The 27,845-nt window shown below is 37.4% G+C and overlaps 1 long non-coding RNA gene and 2 pseudogenes across 2 annotated transcripts; 1 reads left to right on the top strand and 2 right to left on the bottom strand.

Moving 5' to 3' along the window:
- Window positions 1-10,775: 10,775 nt before the first annotated feature.
- On the bottom strand, window positions 10,776-13,202 carry LOC116122357 (annotated as a pseudogene).
- A 788-nt stretch (window positions 13,203-13,990) lies between these two features.
- On the top strand, window positions 13,991-16,263 carry LOC116122358. 2 transcript variants are annotated; one of them, XR_004126883.1, is made up of 4 exons: window positions 13,991-14,132; window positions 14,224-14,362; window positions 15,030-15,222; window positions 16,091-16,263. It is a non-coding gene; the product is annotated as an uncharacterized LOC116122358 (long non-coding RNA). The 2 variants fall into 2 exon arrangements; XR_004126882.1 differs by having other exon boundaries at window positions 14,993-15,222.
- LOC116122356 lies at window positions 15,731-18,551 on the bottom strand (annotated as a pseudogene).
- Between the last annotated feature and the right edge of the window lie 9,294 nt (window positions 18,552-27,845).

Here is a 27,845-nt window from a genome sequence, read left to right as displayed (position 1 = left end):
TATGGTGCTGAGAGTAACATCTACACCGACCATAAAAGTTTGAAGTATTTCTTTACTCAGAGGGAGCTAAACATGAGACAGAGGAGATGGTTGGAGCTAGTTAAAGATTATGACTGTGAGATCAAGTATCAGCTGGGAAAAGCCAATGTAGTAGTCGATGCTTTAAGCAGAAAAGCTTATTTGTTTCGACTTACAAAGCAGAACGAGTTAATAGAAGAGTTGTGCAGAGAACAGATTGAGATCATACTAGGAAGGATTGCCATGTTAGAGATTCAGTCTACCTTGCTGGAGAAAATTAGAGAAAAACAAGTTATTGATGAGTGGTGTCAGAAAATAGTTTAGCAAGTGCTTGAGGGCAAGATACCAGAGTTCCATTTGTTAAATGGTGCCCTTCGTTTCAAGAATAGGTTGTGTATTCCTCAAGATGATGAGTTGAAGAAGAGAATTCTTACTGAGGCTCATGACACACCCTACACTGCTCATCCTAGAGCAACCAAAATGTATTAAGACTTAAAGAATGGCTATTGGTGGCCAGGTATGAAGAAAGATATTGCAGAGTTTATAGCTAAATGCCTGGTTTGTCAGCAAGTGAAAGCAGAACACCAAAGGCCGTTAGGGTTGCTTCAGCCGCTTAGTATTCCTGAGTGGAAATGGAAGAATATTTCAATGGATTTTATTACAGGTCTCCATAGAGTACAAAAAGGGATAATGCTATATGGGTGATTATGGATAGATTGACTAAAATAGCCCATTTCCTTCCAGTAAAGGAGAGTACTACTTTGGATCAATTGGCCCAAATATACATTAAGGAGATAGTGAGACTGCATGGAGCACCCAAGACAATAGTATTAGATAGAGATTCCATATTTGTTTCAGCTTTCTGGACTAGCTTATAGAGAAACTTGGGTACCAGATTGGCTTTTAGTACCGCCTATCATCCGTAGACAGATGGCCAAACAGAGAGAACAAATCAAGTACTTGAGGATATGTTGAGAACATGTTGTATGGATTACAGAATGTCCTGGCATGAAATGTTATCGTTGGTGGAGTTTGCTTACAATAATAGCTATCAGTCTACAATTAAGATGGCTCCTTACGAGGCTTTGTATGGTAGACGTTGTAGATCTCCACTACATTGGGATGAGATAGGCGAGAAAGATGAGTTGAATACAACTCTTGGGCTAGAAATAACTCAGAAAATGATTGAAGATGTCAAGTTAATTAGAAACAGAATGAAACAAGCCTAAGACAGACAAAAAAGCTATGCAGACCTAAAAAGGAAAGAAGTTGAGTTTGAAGTGGGTGATCAAGTGTTCTTAAGAGTTCCCCCTACAAACGGGTGATGCGTTTCGGTCATAAAGGGAAGTTAGCACCGAGATACATTGGTCCATTTGAAGTTTTACAACGAGTGGGAAAGGTGGCCTATAGGTTGGCACTACCACCCAACATGGACAAGGTACAAGATGTATTTCATGTCTCAATGCTTCGAAAATATGTAAGTGATCCCTCCCATATATTGAGTATAGGGCACGTAGACTTAGAAGAAAATCTTATTTATAAGGAGCGTCCAGTTCAGATATTGGACATAAAGATTAAAGAACTCCGAAACAAGAGTATCCCTTTAGTGAAAGTCCTTTGAAGAAACCACAAAGTTGAAGAAGCTACATGGGAGGTGGAGCAAGAGATGCAGAACCATTACCCGAAGTTGTTCGTCTGAATTTCGGGGATGAAATTCTTTTAAGAGAAGGGAGGGGGGGGGGGGGGGGGGGGGGGGGGGGGGGGGGGGGGGGGGGAGAGAGAGAGAGAGAGAGAGAATTGTAACGCCCACTTTGAGGTACGTCACTTATATGTGTTTGTTTATCTTTAATGTTGATTGTTGACCCTAAGTTAAATTAGGATGTTGTTAAAGTTGCTTGGATGCCCTAAATGTGGTGAAGACTTGACGAAATAGAGAATTACAGACTTCGCCGCGGCGACGTACGCTCTGTAATTTTTCGCCGAGGCGAAGAAAAATCTTTGTCGGGGTGAAAAGTCGGCTGAAATTCTTGAGAAGTTTCTAGAGGAATCTTCCATAGAGGTAAAGTGACCATTCTACCCCTAATTAGCAAGAAAAGTGGGGAGTGAAATGTAACAAAATTTCATGGAGAATGCATTGGAGATGGGGGTGTAATTGTAAAGAATTAAAGGGCAAGGATGGAATTATCAAGAAAATGTAAGGGCAAAATGGGAAAGAGTGCTTATTTATATGAGCTAGTAAGGGTTTAGCCTTACAAACCCTCCCATTCTCTGCACCCTAAACACCACTTCCACTTTCCATTCCTCTCATCTCTTCACCAATTTTCTAAAGGAAATTGAGGGATTTTGATAGGGATTTGATCTTAAGCATTAAAAGGTAAGGATTCTTGCTCTAGTTATGAGATTAATTTGTGTAAGTGTTGAATTCTTATTAAGTTTATGCTTAGAGTTTGAGAGAAAAAACAAATCTACCAAAAATTGAGGGTTTCTTGTGGACTTACTCAAGCATAAGGTAAGTAAATCCAAGCCAAGCTAAGATTTAAGTAATCAAATGATTTGATATGCATGTATATGCTTATGAGTTTGAGATTGCTTGTTAAGAATGATGCCATTATTAACTTTATGGCTTTTGATGAGTAGATTTAAGCCATGAGAAGTGGAGTTGGTATGATGGTGACCAAGTGAAGCTTGGTTGAAGTTAGAAACAATTTGAGTAGAGTATTGAAGTATATTTTCCTAGCCAGGATTTGTGATGATTCAAGGGAGTTTTACTCCAATATTGGATGGTCCTTCTTCTTTACAAACAATATTGGAGCTCCCCAAGGAGAATTACTTGGTCGGATAAAACCTTTATCTAGGAGCTCTTGGAGTTGCTTCTTCAATTCTTGAAGTTTGGCTGGGGCCATTCGGTACGGGGTTTAGAGATCGGTGCAGTCCTTGGTGCCAGTTCAATACTAAACTCTACTTCTCTTTCTAGAGGTAAACCTAGTAAATCTTCCTGAAACACATTTAAAAATTCCTGGACTACTGGCACATTCTAAAGCTTTGATGGTGGGACATCACTACTTTGCACCACATGGGCAATATACCCAGAACACCCTTTTCTTAACATCTTTCTAGCCTTTACACTACTGATTAACATACTCAACTGATGGCCCTCTCCAAAACTGAATTTATCTCCATTATCAAGATTAAATCTCGCTTTCTTCTTCTGACAGTCAATTTCTACTCCATACCTCCCTAGGAAATCCATGCCCAAGATCACATCAAACTCAGGCATATAAAATACTATTAAATCAACGGCTCATTCTCTTCCCTGGATCACTACGGACTCTCTTGACAACATCTCATGGGTCGCCACACTAACCGCATCAAGTAACTCTATCTTAATGGGTTGACTCACTCTAATAGGTTTCAAACCTACTATTTCTATCATCCCATAAGATATAAATGAGTGAGTGGCTCCAGAATCAATTAAAGCACATAAAGGAACTGCATGAAATAATAACTGACCAGTAACAGCTGATGGACTGGCCTCTGCTTCACCTTGTGCCATGGTAAACACCCTGACATTAGTACCTCTAGAATTCTGTGCTCCAAGTGAAAAAGGAACTTTACAATCTTTCATCAGGTGCCTTGGCTGTCGAAACCTATAACAAACATTACGGCCCAACTCTCTCAGACACTCTCCTAGATGAGTCTTCCCACACTTAGGACATGGGGGAAACTCCGCTGTTCTTGGCCGTTTACTCTGCCAATCTCTTTTATTCTTCTTAGGCTGAAACTTCTTCTTATTCTTCACTTCTCTATTTCTGGAAACGTCCAATCTTTCTCTCTATGGAGCGGGAGATGGTTCACTTGGTACCACTAGGGTGAGCTTGTTCACAAAAATTTCTGCCCTTAAAGCCCTCTCTAAAGCTTCACTATAAGTTCGAGGGGGCTCGACTCCTGCCATAACATCCCGAGCTATTTCTGGCTTTAGCCAATGAACAAACTTGTCTTTTCTCAACTTTGGGGTATTTACTATACTGGGGGCAAACTGCGCAAGGTAATTAAATCTTGCATAATACTCTTTCACTGTGCTAGTCCCTTGCTTCAAATTGATAAACTCTTGAATATTCTCATGAACTCGGTCAACTATTCTATACTCAGCTTCAAACAATCTTCTGAATTCTCCCCAGGTCATCACAGAAACATCATGGGTATCCTCCATTAATTCTCACTAGATTCGGGCATCACCCGAAATAAAAAACTAGCATACCAGATCTTCTCCTGGTCTGTCATGGAAAACAATGTCGTTGTGTGCTCCACGGACCTAAACACTAACAGGTCTGTTGTACCTTTAAACTCTGACGGCTGATGTTGACTTGGGAGCCCATAAATCGGCTCAATCTGATTATGTATTGTCGGAGGTATCGACCTTTCTCTTTCTTCTCTAATGGTCGGTACTTGTACGGGGGTTTCAACTCTTTCTGGTTCAACTCTCCCTTGGCTTTCTCCTAACATTTGCTTTATAATACCCCGAATTCTAGCTTCATCAAGAGTAGGGGGAGTGGGTTTTGGCGGGTTAAAAGGTTCTTCCACACTTGTTGTCTTCTTACTACTTTCTCGAGTTCTACGTCTCATCTACAAGACAACCACTCTTAATCAACTCAAATAACACTTTAAGTAAGGGAAGAATTAACTTACAACAGGCTACGGAACGTCGTGGCGGCGAGAGTGGCACACTGTCAAATCCCAAAATCTTGCTCTGATACAAAAAATGTAATAACTTCCTTTTTACTAGTATGCTTAAAAAAAAAAAATACTATGAAAACATACATACTTATTAAATAAAAAGTAAATGGGCCCAAAATTTTCCTCTTTACTTAACATATAATTCTTTACTTATAAAATATTATTTTGTACATAGCAAAATAACATATACAAGAGCTTTGATAATGGTGGATAGTAATGCCATTTCTCTCTGCTTCTCGATGTCCATCCGACCACTTTTCACCTATTTCCTGCAAAACATGGAAAAAATAATGGGGTGAGCACAAAATGCTCAGTAAGTAAATCTTCTACTCTTCTGTCCCTATAACTTCCTCTTTGGTTCTTTCCTTACTTTATTCTTTTCTTCTTCTTTCTCTCTGTTCTTTCTTTCTTTCTTTCTTATTCTTTCTAACCATGATAAGAACCATGGTAACATGCAATGGGATGCATATGCAGTAATGCATAAACATGCATTTTCTTTTTTCTTTTCTATTTCTTATTCTATTCCTTTTTTTTTCTTTCTATTCTTTTCTTTACTTCTTTTTCTTTTCTTGCTTGCTCAAGCTCTTATTTTCTTTTCTTGCTTGCTCAAGCTCTTATTTTCTTTTCTTTCTTGCTCAAGCTCTTCTTTCTTATTCTATCTTCTTCTTTCTTTCTTTCTTTCTTTCTTATTCTTATTCTTTGCCAATCGGACTCTGTTGATGCATGGATTTGGAACCCTGGCCGTGTGAGTGAGCATAGTCCTCATCTACAAAGTTTACAAGGAAATGAAAAATTAAGAGTGAAAGCAGGGACTGGTTCGCTTCGGAGAGACCTATTCAATGAAATAGACAGTGCAACACTTCTGCGTGCAAGTTTGGACTTAATTGAAGAACACTGTGGCAAGGCTCGGTTAAGGATAGCATCCTACCAGCAACGCGTAAAAAGGTTCTTTGACTCCAAGGTCAGGAGAAGAGACTTTCAAGTCAGAGACCTAGTTCTGAAAGAAGTCCTTCTTGGTACAAGGGAATCGAGCGCGGGGGTATTAGGACCTAACTGGGAAGGCCCATACCGCATCACCAAGGTGATATGACCAGTGACGTATCACCTCAAAAGACTTAACGGTTCCAAAGTACCGCGATCTTGGAATGCTGAGCATCTTTGCCCCTATTACCAGCAATTCCGAACTCACTCTTAATTTTTCATTTCCTTGTAAACTTTGTAAATAAGATCGCTCTTAAGCAAATTTGTCTTGTATAATCTTTTTCGTTGCAATGTTTTTACAAGCTTTCAATTCGCACATTTAACATTAGTCTTGTGAAGTACCCAAAATTATAAGTGCTATCACAAATGGCTAAAAAATATTTCTTTTATTTATAATGTAATAGGAACAAGTGTAGAAAGAATTAGGAAATGCAAAAATAAAGCAAGGTTGTGCAGAGGTAGGAAGAAGTGATCACTGGTGTCCACCTCTAAGCCCTACGGGTGTGACCTCGGTATCCCCTGGTTGGTCGCTGACCACCCGGTCAGCTGTTGGGTCCTCTGGGATGTATTCCTTCGGCTGATTGCCCTCTAAATGAGGCTCTTATCCCTTATCCTCCTCGATGTCATCATCAGTGTCTACCATGGAAGTAAGGATGTTCTGGCATTCGATCGAGAGGTCGGAAAGGTCCATCCCTGGGTTCCTTGGCCGCAAGCTATAAATGACCTGAATCACCCAGTCAGCGACCTTCCTCTCAATCTCCAAGCTTTGCCGCTTCATCTGATCAATTAATGAAGCGACCCGCCCTTGGGAAAATTCGAGGTCTGCCTCCAATGCTCTCTTTTGCTTCTCAGTGTTTTTCCACAACCGAGCTCTTTCTTCCTCTGCCTTCATGGCTCGTTCGGAGTTTGCTTGTAGCTCCTGCTCTCTCTCGCCACACTCTTTGGTGAGTCTGGCCACGGTCCTTTGGAGCTCCTTGATCTCTTCGCTTCTTTTCTCGAACTCGGCCTTTTAGAACTCTTTTGTGCGAAGGGCAAAGTTCCTCTCTAACAAGTATTGGTTCGCCTGAATGTGATATGCCTTTGCCTCTGCGTCCACAACCGCTAGGTCCTGCTTCAGCTTCGTATTTTCTTCCCTCAGCTCGTGGAGCCCCCTAGCAGAGTCTAGGTTGGTCTTCTGTTGAGCCAAGTGTAGGGCGAGCAGAGACTGTGTGAGAAAGGAAAAAAGGGTTAAATTCCATTGTTCTGAAAAACATAAAGGGTATAAAAACCAACCAATATTGGGAAATCGTCGATGAGGACGAGCTGCCTTACTTTGCTTTGTAGTTGGAGCGTTGTAATAATCAGGTTCGCAGGTCGAGAGGCCACAAACTCTTCAAAAGCTGCAGCAAGTTGGCAGTCCAACAGGGTATACAGCACAGGCTATAGGAGTTCTGGAAGTTGTCCTATAGAGTCCAACACAGGTGTGTCAATCCTTAAAGGAATTGGCATCTCGCCAACTAGCTTTTTGCCCGCTTTCCTTCGAGGGACCGCGACCTCCCCTTGTCCTCTGCGCGAGCGCTCTGGGACTCTAGAAATGCCAGGTGCAGGCCTCAGGGTCTCCCCCAAACAAGAAGCCTGGTAAGGTTGCGAGTTGCGACCTCCTAGGTTGCACCCCTGAGCCCTCTGGCTCAGACTCTGATTCCTCAGCACGCTGCTGCTTTCTCTTCTTAGTTTTTTGACCCATGGTTTTCTGCTTTTGTGGGGGGGGGGGGGGGGGGGGTGAGTAGATATTGGCCAAAAAGCTTCCCTTGGTCGCTCTGTGGGTGTTTGTGCACCCACCTGTGTCCCTCCGACAGGGATTTCGCTAAGGATCGCATTGGCTGGCTCAATCGGGGCGATCCGAGGAAAAACGAACCCCCTGGTCCTTATCGTCCGTCTCGGGACTCTAGATGGCATGGTCACTGAATGAAAACATGATTAGTGAAAAAGCTCCATGCATGCAAAAGAAAGAATTTCTAAAAGTACGCAGACACTTATGAACTAAGGGTGCCAGAGACACTTCAGAATTGAAGAAATCGTATTTCCTTAGGTTGATGGTAGTCACGAGCAGTCTCGCGTCACGACTTTGATTGAGAAGATTACCGAATGCTATGATTTGGTTGAAATCAATCAGAGTTGTCAACCTGGTCATCTTATTTCCTGCGAAGAGACGGAAAAGTTTGTTAGAAAATAAAGACTGAAGGAAAAGAAAAAATTCGCAAAGTAAAAGAAGGGAAAACCTACTTGGTTCCCTAAACTGGCAGACGCCATCATATTGAAAAAAGAAAAATTTGGTTTCATAGGCCCCGACATTACTAGGATAACCAAATATACCTCCTTCGATCGTAGATCGCTTCGAGAGGTAAAAAAAAGTCTTTGTCCTTGCTCTTCTTCAGGTAATAGGAGCATGCAAGCTCCAGTACAGTTAACTGAGTGAGGCCATTCTCACCGCATACGATATACATAGCAACATCTATCATATACCCGTTGGGCATCAATTACAATGGTGCGACCTCGAAGTGATCGAGGATCGACCTAATGAAGGGGTGAAAATGTATCAACGCCCCGCATTTGAAGATCGCCTCAAAGATTACGACCATTCCCTCTGGGGGATTCCCAGCTGTATACGTTCTGTGCTGGTAGACGTCCATGCTAAGTGTGTATTGGTCCACTGCCTTTTGTATCTCATCTCGGGTGGCCACTGACAGAATCTCTTACGGGACCCACTGGGGTGTCCTGCGCCTGCGAGCTCATCCCCTCGGTTGTCCTGGTTGCTGAGGCATCCATTGCTCTTGAGGTTTGAAAAAGGGGCGACACGCAGAGATAACTTAGTCTTCGTATAGTATTCCGTACGAGGACATGGAAGAACAAAAGAAACCCTAATGTACCTTCCTTAAACCCTAGAAAAAACCCTTGGGGATCACCCCCAAGGATTCGTGCCCTACACTCTTACTCTTTATGAAAGAAAAAACCTTTTCCTCACAACTGCCCATAAACAAGCACCACAAAGGTTTACCAAACAGTTCACACCCACCATTATCGTCAAGACAAGCTATCAACAAAATAGTAAAAGAAAAGTAAAGGAGAAATCCTCCTTACCTCTTAGCTGTGGGGAACAGACTTTCTGCCATAAACAAAAGATATGCATCAACTGGAAAATGGGGAGACTAGTTTCATGAGAGCTTTGTTCTTTCTCTAAAAGTATGAGTTTTGTGACAAAGCTTAAGGCAAGTCTAGGGTTTTTATAGGGGGAGGAAGTGACGATTGATTTCCCTAAGGTAAGTGACGCTTGGGCAGAATACGTTTCTCGCCATATATTGCGACCACATGTCATCAATCTGCGAGAAGAAGTAATCGCCACGCTTCGAGAATGTCAATCAACGCTTCCCTTCATTGGAACAACCAAACGGCGGCTTGATTATCTTTTCCATATTAAATGCACCCTCATTTGCATTTAATGCTGTGAAAGGGAATGTCGTTTCAGCATGACTGCATTTAATGCGCATGGCTGGCACTTATTGCGCACTAGACACGTTTATCAAAATAAAAATTATTTTATTAAACGAATTAGCTGTCAAGCGCAATAGATAACATTTGAAGAGGTCGTTTGGGCAGAACACTCTTCGCTGCGTACCAATTTCGAGACAATGCGATTTCTTGTCCTTGGTAAAAATATACTAAGTATTCTAAGGTCGCAGACTGTGGATGGGATTTGAAACACATCGGTATGACACTGAGTGGGGCTTGATCCAGGTCGTTGAATCTGTGGAAGAAGGTCACCTCAGATTACTTGTACTACCCTTAGAGACATGTGCTGCGACCTCCTTGCAGCTTGGTTAGCTCGACCAAGCGTCATTCGGGACAAGTCAAGTCGCGACATAATTATGAAGTTCTCAAGGTTCAATCCTTAAACCTTAAAAACTGGGAGACTTTTGTTATGCCTGAAAAGTTAGGGCTGACGTGGACTCTCGTCAGTAAGAGCCAATCAGGGTTTAGGAAGGTTTTGTGCTGTCCAGGCATTGCCACGTCGCACAATGACAGAAGAGGTATGGTTCTTGTCAGTACAGCAGATGAGTGACAGGCTTGTGAGTGGTTAGGGATTATCCACCTATCCGAGCCTTATGCAATTTGAGGATATTTCTCGTGCAGATAACCAATGGGACACAAAGAATGATTTGCACGGCACCTACCCACTTGCAGACTTGTAATCATTACCTTGAACTCTCCCACTATAAATAGAGGACATCCCTCTCATTTACGGGATTTGCTAATTTTAGTCTAAAATAGCTTACACATTCTCTCTCTCTCTCTTTTTTTTTTTTTTTTTTGTATTCTCTCTAGATTATAACTCAGCTTGTCGCGCGCGACCTTATTTTACCCATCTATTAATACAATAGCAGTGAACGTAGAATTCACTTTTGAGCATCCGAACCACTTTAAATATCGCTTCTCATTCATTGTTTCATTTTATGTTTCTTTATCACGTGTGATTTCTAAGTCCACTTAGCACTTTGCACATGTGAGTTGTTGGTGTCAAAATCAAGCATCAACAATGGTAGATTTGTGATGTTTACATTATTTTGTAATCATCCATTTACTCTAGTCTAAAGTATAGTTCCATGAACCAATTCAATAGTTATCAGTGATCCATAACACAATATTTAAGCTCCAGAACATATACAGTAGCACCATAATGCATGAGAAATTTATTTCATAATTACATAAGTTTATAGCTGAAGTAGCAATCTCACAAATCAATATTTTTATATTCAATAACCAGACAAGAGGGAAAACATCCTCTTTAGAGATGGGATCCACAAATCTAATCGATGAATTAAAATCTTGAACTTCCTTGTGCCTGCAGAATAGCAAAAGTTTCAAACAGAAAAGAAAAATCTTAATACATTGTTATTTTTATAACATTAACAGGCTCTTCTGGGGGCAATCACCTAGCGAAGATGCATTGTTATTCTGTAAACTTATGCTAAATTTCAGATCTTGTTACCTCTTTTACTTTTGTTCATGTGCTTGTTCTCCTTCTCCTAGCACTGTTGTGCAGATCCAATCTAACCCCTCCTGAAGACCCTCTCCGGAGATTGCAGATGTGCCCTGGATATGCCTTTAATACACTATCAACATCATGTCAATGTAATGTTTATAAATCCCAAACAAATCTCTTTAAATTTCTTATAAAGCTAATTCCAATCATCTCAATTCGGTTTCAGAACTACATAATTTTTCGTGGTTTAAGTGGTTAACAAAATGTAGGAGGGGATGGTAGTGTTATGTCCTCATATGGCTGTTAAGTACAGTTTTTTAATTAGCTTGATACACTGTCCATTCATCTAATGATCGAAAAAAATGTGAATACTGAAATAAAAATGTTCAAAGCCAGAAAGGCATTTTACCATCGTGGCTGACCAAGAGAGTGAAGACCAAGCTTGTCAGTTAATTCTGTGGTATTCATTGCGTTTGGCAGATCTTGTTTGTTGGCAAATACTAGCAATACAGCATCACTTAATTCACCCTGAAACCAAGATGATAGTAAATTGTGTTACAGAAACTTGGGCAAAAGAATTTCTGATGTTTGATCCTTGTAATCATACTCAACAATCACTGAGCAGCTAAAAAGGTGGGAATACCTTTTGCAACGTCAGGTGTAATTCATTCCTTGCATCATCAACTCTCTCCCTGTCATTGCTATCTATGACAAAAATAAGGCACGGAGTCTTGCGGAAATAGATGCTCCATAATGGGCGGGTCTGCATTTAAGGAAAATAACATTGGATGCATATGTAATTAAAACAAAATAGCATTTAACCTCAACAAAAAAAAAAAAAATCTATTATAATAGGCATGGCAATGTTCCCCGAGATTTCGGGGACCCGTCCCGCCCCATACGGGGCGGGGAGCTCCAGTTTTTTTGGGGATAGGGGCGGGGGTGGAGGGTCTTTTAATCCCCGTCCTCGGGAGGGGGCGGGGGTGGGTGATGCCTTTCCCCCGGCCCGCCCCGTATATAATATAAAAATTAAAAAATGTATATATATATTTACTTTTCACTAATATCCCTATATTTCCCTAATTACACATTATCCTTCCTATATAAACCTATATTTTTCTAATTTCCCTCACCCCAAACAATTGAACAAGAACAAACCCTGATCCATATTATCTATAATTAATTATGTTTAAACGATTAATTTAAGTGTTGTCATGTGGATGAGAATTAACTATTTGTTTGAGAATGCTCAAATTAATTTATGCTTATATAAAATTAATGAGGCGGGGACGTGCCTCCAACATTCCCCTTTGGGGCGGGGAAGGGAAATTCCTGTCATCTTCGTAACGGGGATGGGCGGGGGTGGGGAATGATTTTGTAGCAAAAACATAATCGGATTTACAGTACCCTGACAACAATAAATGTAAACTCTAACAAAACGTAGCACTTCAAAGCAAAATCCATAACAGAATTCCACATATTTTTCATTTATATAAATCCCATGTTCATATCTATTAACTGGAGAAGATACGAGGAAAATTATGAAACAAAGACAAAGGCACTTCGAAACATGCAGTATAGATCAAACAATTTCGACATCCTTCCGCCGTTACATTTTTGAGATATCCATACCTTGACTTGACCATCGTTACATTCTTGAGATACACATGCCCTGCTTTGACCACTGACATCCATAACAGAGAAGTTGATGATCTGTATTCCACCACTCCACATTAAACCCTGCAGCCAATAGTTCTTTGCCAATCACTATCTACTATATAGCTGCTATATTATAGATAAAAAGACCCCCAGTAGCTCTAAAGGAACAACCCTCATTAACAAAAAGGAAGGTAATTTTCCTTCACCAGTTACAGAACATGTAACATCCTCAAAATGAAAGACACACCCCGGACATTCGGAGTGGAAACAAACCCTCTTAACATCACTGTTACTTTACGGGAATCGACCATTTGCAAAGTCTTTAAACTTCATGTTGCCATAACAAATACATTTACATGTGCCACTGAAAAACATAAGATATAGACCCACCTATATATATATATATTCAGAAAAATATATGCCAATTCACACATGAAGTCAGTCCAATACATCCATTGGAATCCACAACTCAATTGTAAACTAGATCAAAACACCTTATCGGAGGTAAATGAGAATTCACGCCAAAAGAGTCAGGCCTAAAATGCATCGATGACATTAATTAAAAAGTAGAGCCAAATAATCATAATGCATACACAATGAAGGCATCTGAGAGTAAGAATGTGGAAAGTGAACTGACCGACGGTAATGTCGGTAGAGACGACCTGTCCAAGCTTAAGCTTGTACAAAATGGTGGTTTTACTGGCTGCACGGCTGCACCCAGTCCCATCATCACAATTTGTATCTCCTGCTTAGGAAAAAAAAGACCGAACAGCTTTGTGAAACTCAACCCCATCTCTGCTCTCTCTAACTAATCTGTAAACAAACCAAAATCAACAAATCTGCTTAAATATTGCAATCAACACGTCAATGGATCTATCTTCCTGTGGAAGCAACGAGTTGATGGTTAAGGAAACTGATTGTTTGACTTTATTTTGGACCATTCCTCGAAGTTTCTTCTGACTTCAAAAAAAAAAAATGTCAAACCACATCTTCAATGGCCGACCGTTTGAAATTACAAATTCCCTCCTCAACAAGCAGCTGATGAATGTAACTTGGATTAGTGAACTTCTGCAATTGTGACGGTGTTAATGAATTTTAATTTCAAAAAAAAATGTCTATCTGAAATGTTTGTCAGAATCAGAATCGCGGGAAAATACTTAATCGAGATTGACGGCATCTTCCAGCTGTGAGATGTCATTTTCTTATGCTTGATAAAAAATTCTAAAAATAATATAAATATTAAATAATTGAAATACAATTCAGAGTTTTAACTTTTAATTGTACATCTGATAAATGTTTTTGTTAAGTTTCTGTTACGTTTGTACCGTTAAACCTGTAATATTGTTTTTGACATCTTTCTGACCTAGCTATTGATTGAGCTAACCTCAGGGGGTGTATGGTAATTGACTATTGTTTCAAATAAGCAATTTTTTCAAAATTAAACTTTCAATCATTTATTTTTGATATTTTTCAACTTGTTTCCTTTGACACACAGAAATTAGCAATGGCTTGTTCGGCTTGGCTTCACTCGTCTTCTTTATCACACACTCTGCTTCCAGTTCTCTAACGCGAAACTACTATCTCCACTACTTTCCTACGGTTCAACCGTCTCTCCTCCGCTGCTCGCTTCTTCTCCTCGATTGGCCGGACCAAGCTCTGGTTCTCGCCCAGGCCAAGCGCCGCGACGGTTCCTTATCGCTCAAAGAAGACCTAGTCGCTTCTCGTAAGCAAACCTCACTGTTCTCACTCTTAAATCTCTTTTTCTTCTTTGTAGTTTTTAAGTTTGAGCTCATAATTTTCTCTTTTCTTTTCAGCGGCTGATCTTCATTTTGAACCGCCACTGAAAATTGTGGAGTATCCGGACCCGATATTGAGAGCCTGAAACAAAAGAATTGTCACGTTTGACGATAATTTGAAGAAATTAGTCGATGAGATGTTCGACGTTATGTATAAGTGAGCTTTTTTCTTGTTCTCTGTTTTACACATGAGCTTGACGAATGTTTTGCTATTTATGAGTTACACTCTTAATGATATTAAATACAGTAACAATTTTACTTGTAGATATTATAGGCTTGACGTGTGAGGCTACAAGTTTTATGTTGAAGTAATGTTGTTGACCTGGTATACCAGGAAGATCCTTGTGAATGGGATAAGACTTGAAATTTTGAATTAGTGGTTTTGTAGTTCATTTGTGGCATTTTGTGTTCCTAGTTTGAATTTATTGCAACCTTTTACCGAATAAATAATGTTAAGTAATTAAGAAGATCAGCATAAATATAATTAACATAAATGGAGTTATATGATTACACGGAGTGAATTTTCTTTCAAATATATGCATTGCTTCCTAATCTAACTAGAGCATTGTTGGAGTTAAGCGAACCATTTGGAGTAAGGATACTTGACTTCAGCTATAGCTACTGAGTTTTTGGGTAGTGGTGTTTTTAGACATTGGCTTGACTATCAAGTTTGTCAAGAAGTCCCACAGAACATGTACTAGTTCTGTTTGCTAATTGGAAGTCATATGATTCTAAGATTGAGGTGTTTCTACTGTTGGATGCTTATAAAGGTCCTGGCTATTTACAGGAGTGTGAACAATTGTTGTTGGCTTCCTTTTTAACAGAACTGACGGTACAGGGCTCTCAGCACCCCAAGTAGGAATGAATGTACAACTTATGGTGTTTAATCCAGTTGGGGAGTGTGGTGAAGGAGAGGAAATTGTTCTCATTAATCCAAGAGTTAAAAAGTATTCAAAGAAAAAGGTGCTTTTTGATGAAGGTTGCCTGTCCTTTCCTGGAATCTATGCCGATTTTCAGGTATTCACAAATACTTACTTTATATGCTTACTATCTTTTTCAAGTGTTAGAACTTAGTTCTGTCTGGTCTAATCAGCAGATTGTTGAACTTCCTGCTGTTTTGCTTTATTTTTTCTCATTCCTACATTTAATTCTCTTTTTGTTAATTTATTTTTTAAATTATTTTATTATGGATGAATTATGATGAATATGAATCAATCCTAATAATAGAATGGATTGTAAATTAACACATTCTCATAACTTTCAATCAACGTCTCAGGCTTTGGATTTTGAATGTTAAATCAAATTTAGTTCTGTTTGTTGTATAGATTGATTGAAAGACGGATTTGGACGGATTTGAATTTAAGTTTTGAGACACCCTACTATTTATAAATAGATTGTGGTATTTGTTAAAATTTGGGTTCATGATAGATTTGTGATGTCTAAAGTATAGTTCCATGAACCAATTCAGTAATTAGTAGTGATCCATAACTCATAATTAAGCTCCAGAACATATACAGTAGCACCATAATACATGAGAAATTTATTTCATAATTACATAAGTTTATAGCTAAAGTAGCAATGACACAAATCAATATTTTTATATTCCAGAACGAGACAAGAGGGAAAACATTCTCTTTAGAGCTGGGATTCACAATGGAAATCTAATCGATGAATTAAAATCTTGAACTTCCTCATGCCTGCAGAAAAGAAAAAGTTTCAAACAGAAAAGAAAAATCTTAATACATTATTATTTTTATAACATTAACAGGCCCTTCTCGGGGCAATCACCTAGCGAAGATGCATTGTTATTCTGTAAATTTATGCTAAATTTCAGATCTTGTTACCTCTTCTACTTTTGTTCATGTGCTTGTTCTCCTTCTCCTAGCAATGTTGTGCAGAGCCAATCAAACCCCTCATGAAGACCCTCTCCGGAGATTGCAGATGTGCCCTGGATATGCCTGCGCTATCAATATCATGTCAATATAATGTTTATAAATCCCAAACAAATCTCTTTAAATTTCTTATATAACGAATTCCAATCATCTCAATTCTGTTTCAGTACTACATAATTTTTTGTCGTTTAGGTGGTTAACAAAATATAGAAGGGGATGGTAGTGTTAAGTCCTCATATGGCTGTTAAATACAGTTTTCTAATTATCTTGACACACTGTCCATTCATCCAACTGATTGAAAAAAATATGAATACTTAAATAAAAATGTTCAAAGCCAGAAAGGCATTTTACCATCGTCTCTGGCTAAGAGAGTGAAGACCAAGCTTGTTAGTTATTTCTGTGGTATTCATTGCATTTGGAAGATCTTGTTTGTTGGCAAATACTAGCAATAAAGCATCTCTTAATTCATCCTGAAACCAAGATGATAGTAAATTGTGTTATAGAAACTTTGGCAAAAGAATTTCTGATGTTTGATCCTTGTAAACATACTCAACAATCACTGAGCAGCTAGATAGGTGGGAGCTTATGGACACTAAAAAATAGTAACATTAAAATATCAATTATCCGAAGTAATAATAATTAAAATGTGGAGCAGTAAGAATTCTATAACAAAACAAGAAGAAAGTAACAACCAAAAAACCAGAACAGTCAGAAAGATAAGAAAATGGTTGGAATACCTCTTGCAACATCAGGTGTAATTCATTCCTTGCATCATCAACTCTATCCCTGTCATTGCTATCTATGACAAAAATAGGGCACGGAGCATTTTGGAAATAGTGCCTCCATAAAGGGCGGGTCTGCATTAAGGAAATAACATTGGTTGCATATTTAATTAAAACAAAATAGCATACCCCCAAAAAATCTATTATAATGATGTCACGTGTAGCAAAAACACTTGGATTTCACAGTACCCTGACAACAATCAATGTAAACTATAACAAAACGTAAGCACTTCAAAACAACATCCATAACAGAATTCCACATATTTTTCAGATATATAAATCCCAGTGTTCATATCCATAAACTGGAAAAGATATGGGGCAAAATTACGAAACAAAAGACATAAGCACTTCAAAACATGCTGTATAGATCAAACTAGTTTTGACATCCTTCCACCATTACATTTTTGAAATATCCATACCTTGCCTTGACCACCAACATCCATAACAGAGAAGTTGATGTTCTTGTATTCCACCATCTCCAGATTAAATCCTGCAGCCAATAGTTCTTTGCCAATCACTATCATACATATATAGCTGCTATATTTTACATAAAAAGATCACCAAACATCAGTTCAACCAACCCAAAGGAACAACTCCTCATTAACAAAAAGGAAGCTAATTTCCTTTCCCCAATCACAGGAGTCAGGAAATGTAACATCTCAAAATGAAAAACACACCCGGGAGATTCTGAGTGGAAACAAACCCTCTTAACATCACTGTTAGTTTACGGGAATCGGCTATTTGCAAAGTCTTTAAACTTCATGATGCCATGACAAGTTTAATTACATTTACATGTGCCGCAGAAAAACATAGATATAGACCCACCTATATTTATATTTATATATTCAGAAGTAAATATGCAAAGTTACACATGAAGTCTGTCCAATACATCCATTGAAATCCACAACTCAATTATAGACAAGAGCAAATTCCCATAAACACTTCGCTAAGAGAAATGAAAACATAATCAAGATATTAAATAACCACAAAAAAGGAAAAAGGAAAAAGAAAAAGAAAACTTTATTCTATTAGTTTTGCTAGGAAACCTGCAAACATCATTAGTTCTGATTTTTTTTTTTTTTTTTCAAAAGTCTCTATGTACGAAAAATCTGTCATATACCTCCCTTACAAACAAAGGAGATCCCTCTGCAAGGAAAGGTCTATGTGCTAAATTCCTAACCAAAAATGTACCCCTGTCACTAGACCAAAACAGCTTATGGGAGGTAAATGAAAATTCACCCCAAAAGAGTCAGGCCTAAAAGGCATTGATCACATTAATTAATAAGTAGAACCAAATAATCATAATGCATACACAAAGAAGGCATCTGAGAGTAAGAATGTAGAAAGTCAACTGACCGACGGTGACGACGGTAGAGACGACCTGTCCAAGCTTAAGATTGTACAAAATGGTGGTTTTACCGGCTGCATCCAGTCCCATCATCACAATTCGTATCTCCTGCTTAGGAAAAAAAACTACCGAACAGCTTTGTGAAACTCAGCCCCATCTCTGCTCTCTCTAACTAATCTGTAAACAAACCAAAATCAACAAATCTGCTTAAATACTGCAATCAACACGTCAATGGATCTATCTTCCTGTGGAAGCAACGAGTTGAAGGTTAAGGAAACTGGTTGTTTGACTTTATTTTGGGGGTGTAAATAAAATTTAACCTCGTAAGCGGACCATTCCTCGAAGTTTCTTCCGACTTCGAAAAAAAAATGTCAAACCACATCTTCAATGGCCGACCGTTTGAAATTATAAATTCCCTCCTAAACAAACAGCTGTGAATGTAACTTAAATTTTTTTTGAAGGAAACTTGGATTAGCGAACTTCTGCAATTGTAACGGTGTTAATGAATTTTAATTTCAAACAAAATGTCTTTCTGAAAGGCTAGTCAGAATCGCGGGAGAATACTTAATCGAGATTGACGGCATCTTCCAGCTGTGAGATGTCATTTGCCTACGCTTGATATAAAATTAATTTTTTATAATGACTACTTCAATATTTTCTCAGAAAATTATATATATATATTTATAAAATTCAGATTTTTAATTGTATATCTGATAAATGTTTTTGTTAAGTTTATGTTACGTTTGTACCCTTAAATCGGTTAACAATAATGCTACGAACACCGAAGACTTGCATAAAAATTTTGCACTGAATGACGTGTTAACTGAGTAGACGCAGCCATATAACATATTAACAAATATTCTGCGAATAACCATCGTCCATCAAATATGGACGAGCATTTGTGATTATTAGATGACCGTTCATTTTACATAGACTCTCGTTCATGAGAAAATAACAATAGACTCTCGTCTGTATTATATGGATGAGAGTCCATTTACTATGGACAAGCGTCCACCTAGAATGGATGTCTGTCCATAATTTAAATTAAAAAAATTTGAAAACAAAAATCATGGACGCCGGTCCATATATTATGGACGGGCGTCCCTACCCAATGGACGAGCATCCCTATTAGATGGACGTCTGTCCATTGTTTAAATTAAAAAAATTTACACTAAAATCATGGACGCCCATCCATATATTATGGATGGGCATCCATATTTAATGGACGGGCATCCTTATTAGATGGACACCCATCCATTGCCATACGAGAATTTAAATTTTGTAATATAATAATGGATGCCCGTCTATATTATAAGAACGAGCCTCCATATTAAATGGACGACCGTCCATACGCAAATTTTTTTTTTTTTAATTTACATAATTCTTTCGATTGTAAAAAAGATTAGCTTTTCTAATACACTTCTCCAAAATAAGTGCCAAAATTTTTAGATGAAAAAAAAAAAAAAAAAAAAGAACTTCTAATACCTTTTGCTTCATCGTTCCCTCTTTTCTTCTCATCTTGTTTTTCTCGTCTGCCTATTCTAGTTAGCCTTCTATAGAGTATTGTTGATTTCTTCCTCAACAGTTGCAACCAGTTTTTTCCTCAACAGCTACAACAAGCCGCTACCATGACAAGAAAGAAAGCCACCAATTTTTTATGAAAGAATTGTTTAGGGTGGAAAGGCAGTTACGGAGATCAAGCTTTTTTGAGATTAGAAAGATTTGTTGAGGTACTTAAGAGTTTATTGTTTAATTTATGCATTTATTTAGTTTTGTATTCTATTTTGGATTGAATATATGTTATAATAAAAAATAACTGATAGATAATATTTATTGGCGACTGTTGTGAGCCGGATTCGTGAACGCAAAAACTGGTATTGGTTTTGCATGAAATTACTGAATATGGAAGAGTCTAGTTTGCCTCATTTCAATGATGTTGAGGTAAATTGTGTTCGAAACATTAACTTTCTCGTTAACATGATTTTAAATTTGTTGTATCGTATTGTTTCTTATGATGTGTTGTATTAGTGCATTCTAATTTTGTCCATTATAAAACTATTAAATGATCAGGAAAATGAACGTGATGAATTAGAAGATATGGGATGCGCAGAGGAAGAAGTGGAGCCTTATATTGGAATGGTGTTTGATTCAGTTGATAGTCTGGTGAAGTATTACAAAAGATATGGTAACAAAATGGGTTTTGAAGCAATGATACATAGGTCAAAAAATGAGATGATGAGGAGATAAGATATGTGACAGTGACATGTTCTTGTTCTTGTTCTGGGAAGGAGAGATGTAAATCCAGAAATACCTTGAAAAGGCAACCTGCTGCTAAAACAAATTGTAAGAGTCAGATTAGTGCAGCTTTGAATGGTGAATGCAAATGAAAAATTAAATAAGTTGTATTTAAACATAACCATGATCTTACAAGTTCAACGAAAAGAAGATATTTCAAGGTTAACCAAACGATACAACCTTATGTGAAAAGGAGGCTTGAAGTTAATGATGTGGTTGGGATTAGACCGTGTAAAAAATTTCAGTCATGTTCAGTTGAGGTAAAAGGTGTCGAGAATTTGACGTTTCTACAAAAAGATTGTATGAACTACATTGAAAAAGTTAGAAGGCTACAACTTGGAGTTGGAGATGCTTCGACCGTACTCGGGTATTTTATAAAAATGCAAAAGGAGAATTCAAATTTCTGGTACATGATTGATGTAGATGAAGAGAGTCTATTACAGAATGTGCTATGGGTTGATGCTAGATGTAGGGTCGCATATAAAGAATTCAGTGATGTTGTGACCTTTGACACAACGAATTTGACAAAAAAGTATGATATGCCAATTGCTGCTTTTGTGGGGGTTGATCATCATGGACATTCGATATTGTTAGGTTGTGGGTTGATTTCCCATGAGGACAACGAGAAATTTATATGGCTATTTCATTCTTGACTTGAATGCATGGACTTTGCTCCTAATGGAATTATCACTGATCAAGACAAGGCCATCCAAAATGCAATTGAGATTGTTTTCCCTGGTATAAGACATAGGTGGTGTTTGTGGCATATAATGAAGAAATTGCCTAAAAAGTTAAGAGGGTATAAGGAATATGAAACTATAAAGTTTAAGTTACAAAATATTGTATATGATTCCTTTACACATGAAGAGTTCGAAGAACGGTGGAACCAATTCATTGATGTGCACAACCTTCACGAGAATGAATGGTTATGTGGATTGTATAATGAAAGAGTACGTTGGGTGCCTACATTTCTTAAAGATACTTTCTAGGTAGATATGTCTACTACCCAACGTAGTGAAAGTATACATGCATTTTTTTATGGATATGTAAATTCCAAAACTACGTTCAAATAATTTGTGGAACAATATGATAATGCATTGCAAGATAAAGTGGAAAAAGAAAGAGAAGCTAATTTTAGATCTTTCAAATCTTGGATACCATGCATAACTAATCACCCTTTTAAGAAACAATTTCAAAGTGCATACACAAATGCAAAGTTTAAAGAGTTTCAAGAAGAAATTGTAGGGAAGATTGATTGTGAATTATCTTTTTTGAAAAAGTATGATTCATATGAGGAGTATCAAGTTTTAGAAGATGTTTGGTTTGGAGAAAGTAATCGGCGTGTTCCTTTTGCGGTATACTTTGAAGAAAGTTCGTGTAATTAGGGGTGGGATTAAAAATCCGGAAACCAAACTGAACCAATAACCGAACCGAAAATTAGGTTTTTTTACAAACCGGTTCGATTTTCGGTTTGGAGAATTCAAAAAACCAGAAAACCGGTTCGGTTTCAGTTTGAAAACAAATTCAAACCCGTTAATCGAAAACCGGTTTTTAAATCGATTTAACCCTAAATATAAAAGCTGAATTTTTTTTTAACTCCTCAGTCCTCAGTCCTCACGCAGTCACGCTTTCGTCTTTCTCTGCCTTCATTCTCCAAATGTGAAAAAATTTCAAATCTCTACACTACCACTTCGTCAATCCTCAATCGTCTGTTTGTCACTTCCAGTCTTCCAAAGTTCCAAACTCCAGTTCGCCGGCAGTTGCAGTCTTCCACACCGACCACCGTGACTCCATCCACAGTCCACTCCATCCACAGTTTGTCAGTTTCCCACCGTGAGCTACTGAGCAGAGCTGACTCCATCCACTGTCCAGTCACTGTGAGCTACTCCTGTTAGTAAACGACCCAGTTACGCAGCAGAAAACAAAAACATAAACTCTATGGATCGTTCCTTAAAACTAAGATCCGGGTACAAAAATTACAGTTTATATAAAATAATCAAATCTGCAGAAAATCAGTTCAAGGTTTAAGAAACTATACCCAAGTTTGGAGGCTCCACCAATATTGTCTCTAAACGTGTTTGCTACCGATCCAAGTGTAGGATCGAACCGTAGAGGTCCACACGAAGACAATCAACAAGAACCAAGGAGGGATTTGCTAGATCCTCCTTGGCCTTAACAGATCAAAAAGAACAAAAGGGAAAAGTTTGATTTTTCAATCAAACAACGAAAGTGGCGGGGGAGAGTGTGTTGGGGCAGGAGATTTTCTCTTTCAATGAAAAATAGAATAATAAAAACACTTACTATTTTTCAACTAAAACTTTTCTTTTATAGTGTTATTTTAGTTGCCCTATTCCCATATGGAATGGGCTTGGGCTCCAACCCAAACACCCCCAAATTTTTCAAACACTCTCAATTAGATATTTTAATTTAATTCATCATTATCTCAATTAAAATGAATTAATATATATATAAAACATATATATATATATTAACATTTAACAATAATGATAATTTATTTAAATATATGCGAACACATATTTAAACGGAATTTCACTTATTTAATTTTTCTAACAAATTAAATAAAGGCTACAACCTCAGCAAATTTAATTACACTGTGAAATTACCAAAATACCCTTTCGCCCAAAAAGACGAAAATGTCCTTCTTTCTTCTTGGCTCTTAAATTATCTTCTATGTGTGTGACCCATAGGCTCTTCATCATACCGGTAGTGTATAGTATCGCGATTAACACCAATTAATCGTCTCTCTAATACACAGACCAAGATTGGCCCCTAGCAAGGCATCATGGCCACCCGATAGATTCAGATTCAGCAAAGTAGCTACCTGTCAACGATATGGTTACCGTACAGTTCGATCCTTTCATCATCCGTTATCTCTACGAGACGAAGGCATAGAAATAGTGTCAACCTTCGATTACTCTCGATATTATGTATTCAGTTTTTGGACCAATGACCCGTATTATAAACTGGATAGAGCAACAACTCAATCCCACTGTGGCCATAGTTTTAGTGTCATTGCCATATACTGAATTGCGCCGTGAGATAACTTCTCCCATACCCGGGAGTGATGAATCCTCTGTCAATCCACCATAGTCTTGATACACTCCTTGATGCAGCCAATCACCACCGTACTGACAGCTCTGAAAAGAACTACGTTAGACTAGCGTCAAGTTGCACCAATCGATGCACAAGATGCTCCGGTGATCTCAAGTCTAAGGATCACATGCACCACCATTCGTTAGAGGATTTGTTCCATAGACACTGGGGTTACCATTCATATGGAATCCTCTGGTGGGTCAATCTAGTGAACTTGCTGCAGTGTATTTGCATACAGCAAGCACCCATGTGTTGCACCAGGTTGTCACCAAACAACCTTGACAAGTGAGATCTGTCACTGCCTTTCAACAGGGTCGTTCAACACTATGATAGCCTTACCGTATTATCTGTGCCCTTACTTGATACCCTCATCACGATTCTACCATTCTAAGGACATATATCAATACATATTGCAATAATAATGATTTACGCGATATAGAATAAAATGCATTTTATTGATTAATGAACATTATTACAAAGAGTCAATTCTACAATAATTGATTGGCTCTAGGGCATCTACTCTAACAATCCATCCACACTGTGAGCTACGTTCGTCGTTTGCCAGCACCCAGCACTCCAACAGACTCCACTCTCTGGTCAGGCTGTCATGCCATTATCCCACCGTGAACAAACTCTTCTCTCCAAGCTCCGATATGGCGAGCTTCACGTTCACAGTCCACAGATCACTCTCCAGTCAAGCCACCATGAGCAGACTCCACCGTGAGGCTTGAGCAGACCCACCCTGAAGAGACTCCACCGTGAGCACTGAGCAGACCCACCACAAGCAGACTCTTGATTTGAACTTTGTTTGTTTGTTTTGTTGAACTCTTTGAGTTGAAGACAGTTTGTTATGTTTTATTTCATCGTTGATTTAAATTTCTTGTTTAGTTCACGACCATGATTGTGTTTTTGAATTCTGAATTGATTCAGGTATATGGACAAGAAGCTTCAGAATAAGTTATATGCCATGCTATTTGTGCTGAAGTTTTTGTTTGTTTTGTTATAATGGTTGTAGTTTAAATTAGGTGGTATTTGGGTGGTTTCTGGTTGATTGATTATTGTGTTTTTCTCGTTGGGGTTATTTGTTAGTTTGTTATAATGGATTAATGGTGGTTGTTTAAATCAAGTAGTATTTGGGTTTCTGGTAAATTAAAGGATAATTTGAAAACCGGTTAACCGGTAACCGAACCAAAAATTTGGTTCGGTTTACATTCGGTTTTTAATCGAAACTGGTCCGATTTTCGGTTTGGATAAACTGGTTCGGTTAACCGGATTATCCCACCCCTACGTGTAATATTCGTTGTACTTGTCATTTGTGTGAGTTCAGAGGGATTTTATGCAAACATGTCATTATTGTGTTGATTCATAAAAGGGTTTCACACGTTCCAAAAAAGTACATTTTACAGCATTGGAGAAAAAATTATAAACAGATGTCATACGAAAATTAATGTAAGTTATAATAGGTGGAGCACCAATGTTGAAGGACAACATTTTGATAATTTGTCTAATATAATGTTGATAGTAGCCGATATGGCATCAAACAATGAGGAAGATTGTAATATGTTGATGGAATTTATGATTGACATGAGAAAAAAGTTGGAGCAGAAGGAAAGTGAGGGAGGGCTTGGTAGAAAAGTAAACATCTTTTCCACAACCGATTTGAGTAGTAAAGATGAGGACAATCTTCTGAAATAGGGGAATAGTCTACTTATTAGTCCACAGACAGTTCGTAGCAAAGGTCGTCCTCCATGTAGAAGAAAACAATCGAAAGTTAAAGAAATTGTACATAGGGTTAAAAATAAAAAATTACGAAAACAAAGAATTGATATGAGTTATACACCTATTCTTACATGATATTTGTTTTTGAAACATTATTACTTATTTGAAGTTTATAATAATATCGACTTGATTATTAATAAAGTGGAAAAATAACTCGCTTGGCCTGGCCTGGCCCGTGACGGGTTAAGCAAAATTACAGGCTGGGCCTAACCCGACCCGCCTTTTTGGATAGAAGGGTTGGCCCAACTCGGGCAGCCAACCCTAACCCGACAGGCTTTTGTGCGGGTTAGGCCGAAATTTTTTTAAAATTTTTTTTTCTTTTGGGTAATTTTTTAAGCTAACTTTTCAAATATCAATAATTAAATTAAATTAAATTTTTTTGTTAACATTTCAAATATTAATTCAATTTTGATACAATTAAATTGTAACATAAGAAAAATTTTATTTATCCATTTATCAAAAAATAAAATAAGAAATTACAACAATTATTGTCTCGTTAAAAACCTTGCCAAGAAAAACCCAATTGGGACAAAAACTTGATAAGGAAAAAAGAGTACAATAATTGACAGTTAATTTACAAATTATAGAGTTACAATTTATAAAATAACTAATTTGAGGGTTGACTAGGACATTTCTCATCTGTATCATCTAAATTATAAAATTGAAATGATTCTATTAAAGTATCGTCGACAACCTCGTATTGATCTTGATGATACGACCGTTCCCAATCTTAAAGACATGTGAGGACTTTAATCAATTTTGGTGAAAGTTTAGTCCCCCTGTCATTTAAAATTCTTCCACTTACACTAAATGTTTGTTTGGATGAGATGGTTGAGACAGGAATAGAGAAAACATCTAGGGCAAGTCTTGATAATACCAGAAAAATACATTTTCTAGTTTTCCAATATTCTAAGACATCAAAGTTGGCTCTCTGCTGTGAATCTGTTGGTAGCAAGTAGAGGGTTCCCAAATATTGGTGAAGCTCATTACTCTGTTGTTGATGCTTCTGAAGAGGAGGCTATGCTTCAGGTTCGGGTCCTTTTCGGCCTATTAAGTGTATTCCATGAGTTGAAGTCTTCATTTGTGTCTTCTGATACTACTTCCTCGGGTATTTTGTCTCTTCGTTGGTTCTCATACCTGTTTTCATATTACAAATATACATTTGAAAGACACTGTCTTATCTCTCCTAGTTGATTGACATATGTTTCGTCTCGTAAATTTTCACTTAATGTGTCTAAACCATTTTCTAAACCCGCTAATTTAATTATAGGATCAAATATGATAGCTAAACAAAAAAGAAAAAGAAGGGGTTTCCAATATTTTTTAAATTTTAATTTCATTGCCTCTATTGGTTCCGCTAAAATTTAATTGTTTTTGTTTTTTTAAATAAATCTGAAATTTTTATAATTGTATATATTACCAATGGACTAGTAGGATAATACACACCAGAAAGTTTTAAAGTGGATTGATAAAATTTTTTAAGAAAAGAATGAAATTTTTGAGCTATATGCCAATCACTGTCTATCAAATAATGAGGACCCCTATTATTTGCTACAAAATAACTAATTAAATTTGCATAAGGTAAACATGGATCAAACATTAAATAAGTACTATTCCATTTAACAGACATGTCTAATGCAAAAGTTCTAGGAGACATATTTAATTTTATACAAGCATCTTGAAATTCAGCATTTCTTCTATTACTACTAGTAATCCAAGCTAAAGAATCCCTAATTCTATCAATATTATTTCTAATTTTTTTCATACCACTTTTCACAATTAAATTAATAATGTGACATGCACAACGTTGGTGAAAAAACTTCAAATTGTCATAAAAAGGAAAATTTATTTTAAAAAAAACTATAGCTCTACTATTAGCACTTGCACTACCTAAACTTAAACTTATCACTTTGTGAACAATATCATAATCTTCTAAAGCTTCAACAATTTTATTATAAATTTGTTGACCACTATGATCCACATCCATTAATTTAAATCCCAATAAAGATTTATTTAATTTACATTCGTTATCAAAATAATGACTAGTCACACAAATATAATCTTGTTTAGCTCTACCACTCCAAATATTGGCGGTTAGAGCCACACTAACATGACAACTATGTATTTTATTTCTTAATTCTAATTTCATTTTCCCAAACAATTTTATTTAATCATTTCTAGTTGCAATTTTAGAATAACTTTTAAATCCTGGAAAAAATGATTTTTTAATAAATCTTTCAAAATATTTATCTTCAGTCATATTTATGGTTGATCAGTTGTAACAATATATAAAGCTAACTGTTCCCTATATACATAAGAATTATAATGCCAAGTAGTACCCATATTAGTTATTTGAGTTTGATTGATTTCTCTATGTCATGTTGATTCATATGTTTATTAGCATATCTTTTTAAAATATTAGTATCATTA

Source organism: Pistacia vera, unplaced genomic scaffold, assembly GCF_008641045.1.
Source record: "Pistacia vera cultivar Batoury unplaced genomic scaffold, PisVer_v2 Contig133, whole genome shotgun sequence".
In the NCBI taxonomy this organism is placed as follows: Eukaryota; Viridiplantae; Streptophyta; class Magnoliopsida; order Sapindales; family Anacardiaceae; genus Pistacia; species Pistacia vera.
The sequence above is the reverse complement of the archived record's forward strand: the minus strand, read 5'-3'. Positions and strand labels throughout refer to the sequence as shown.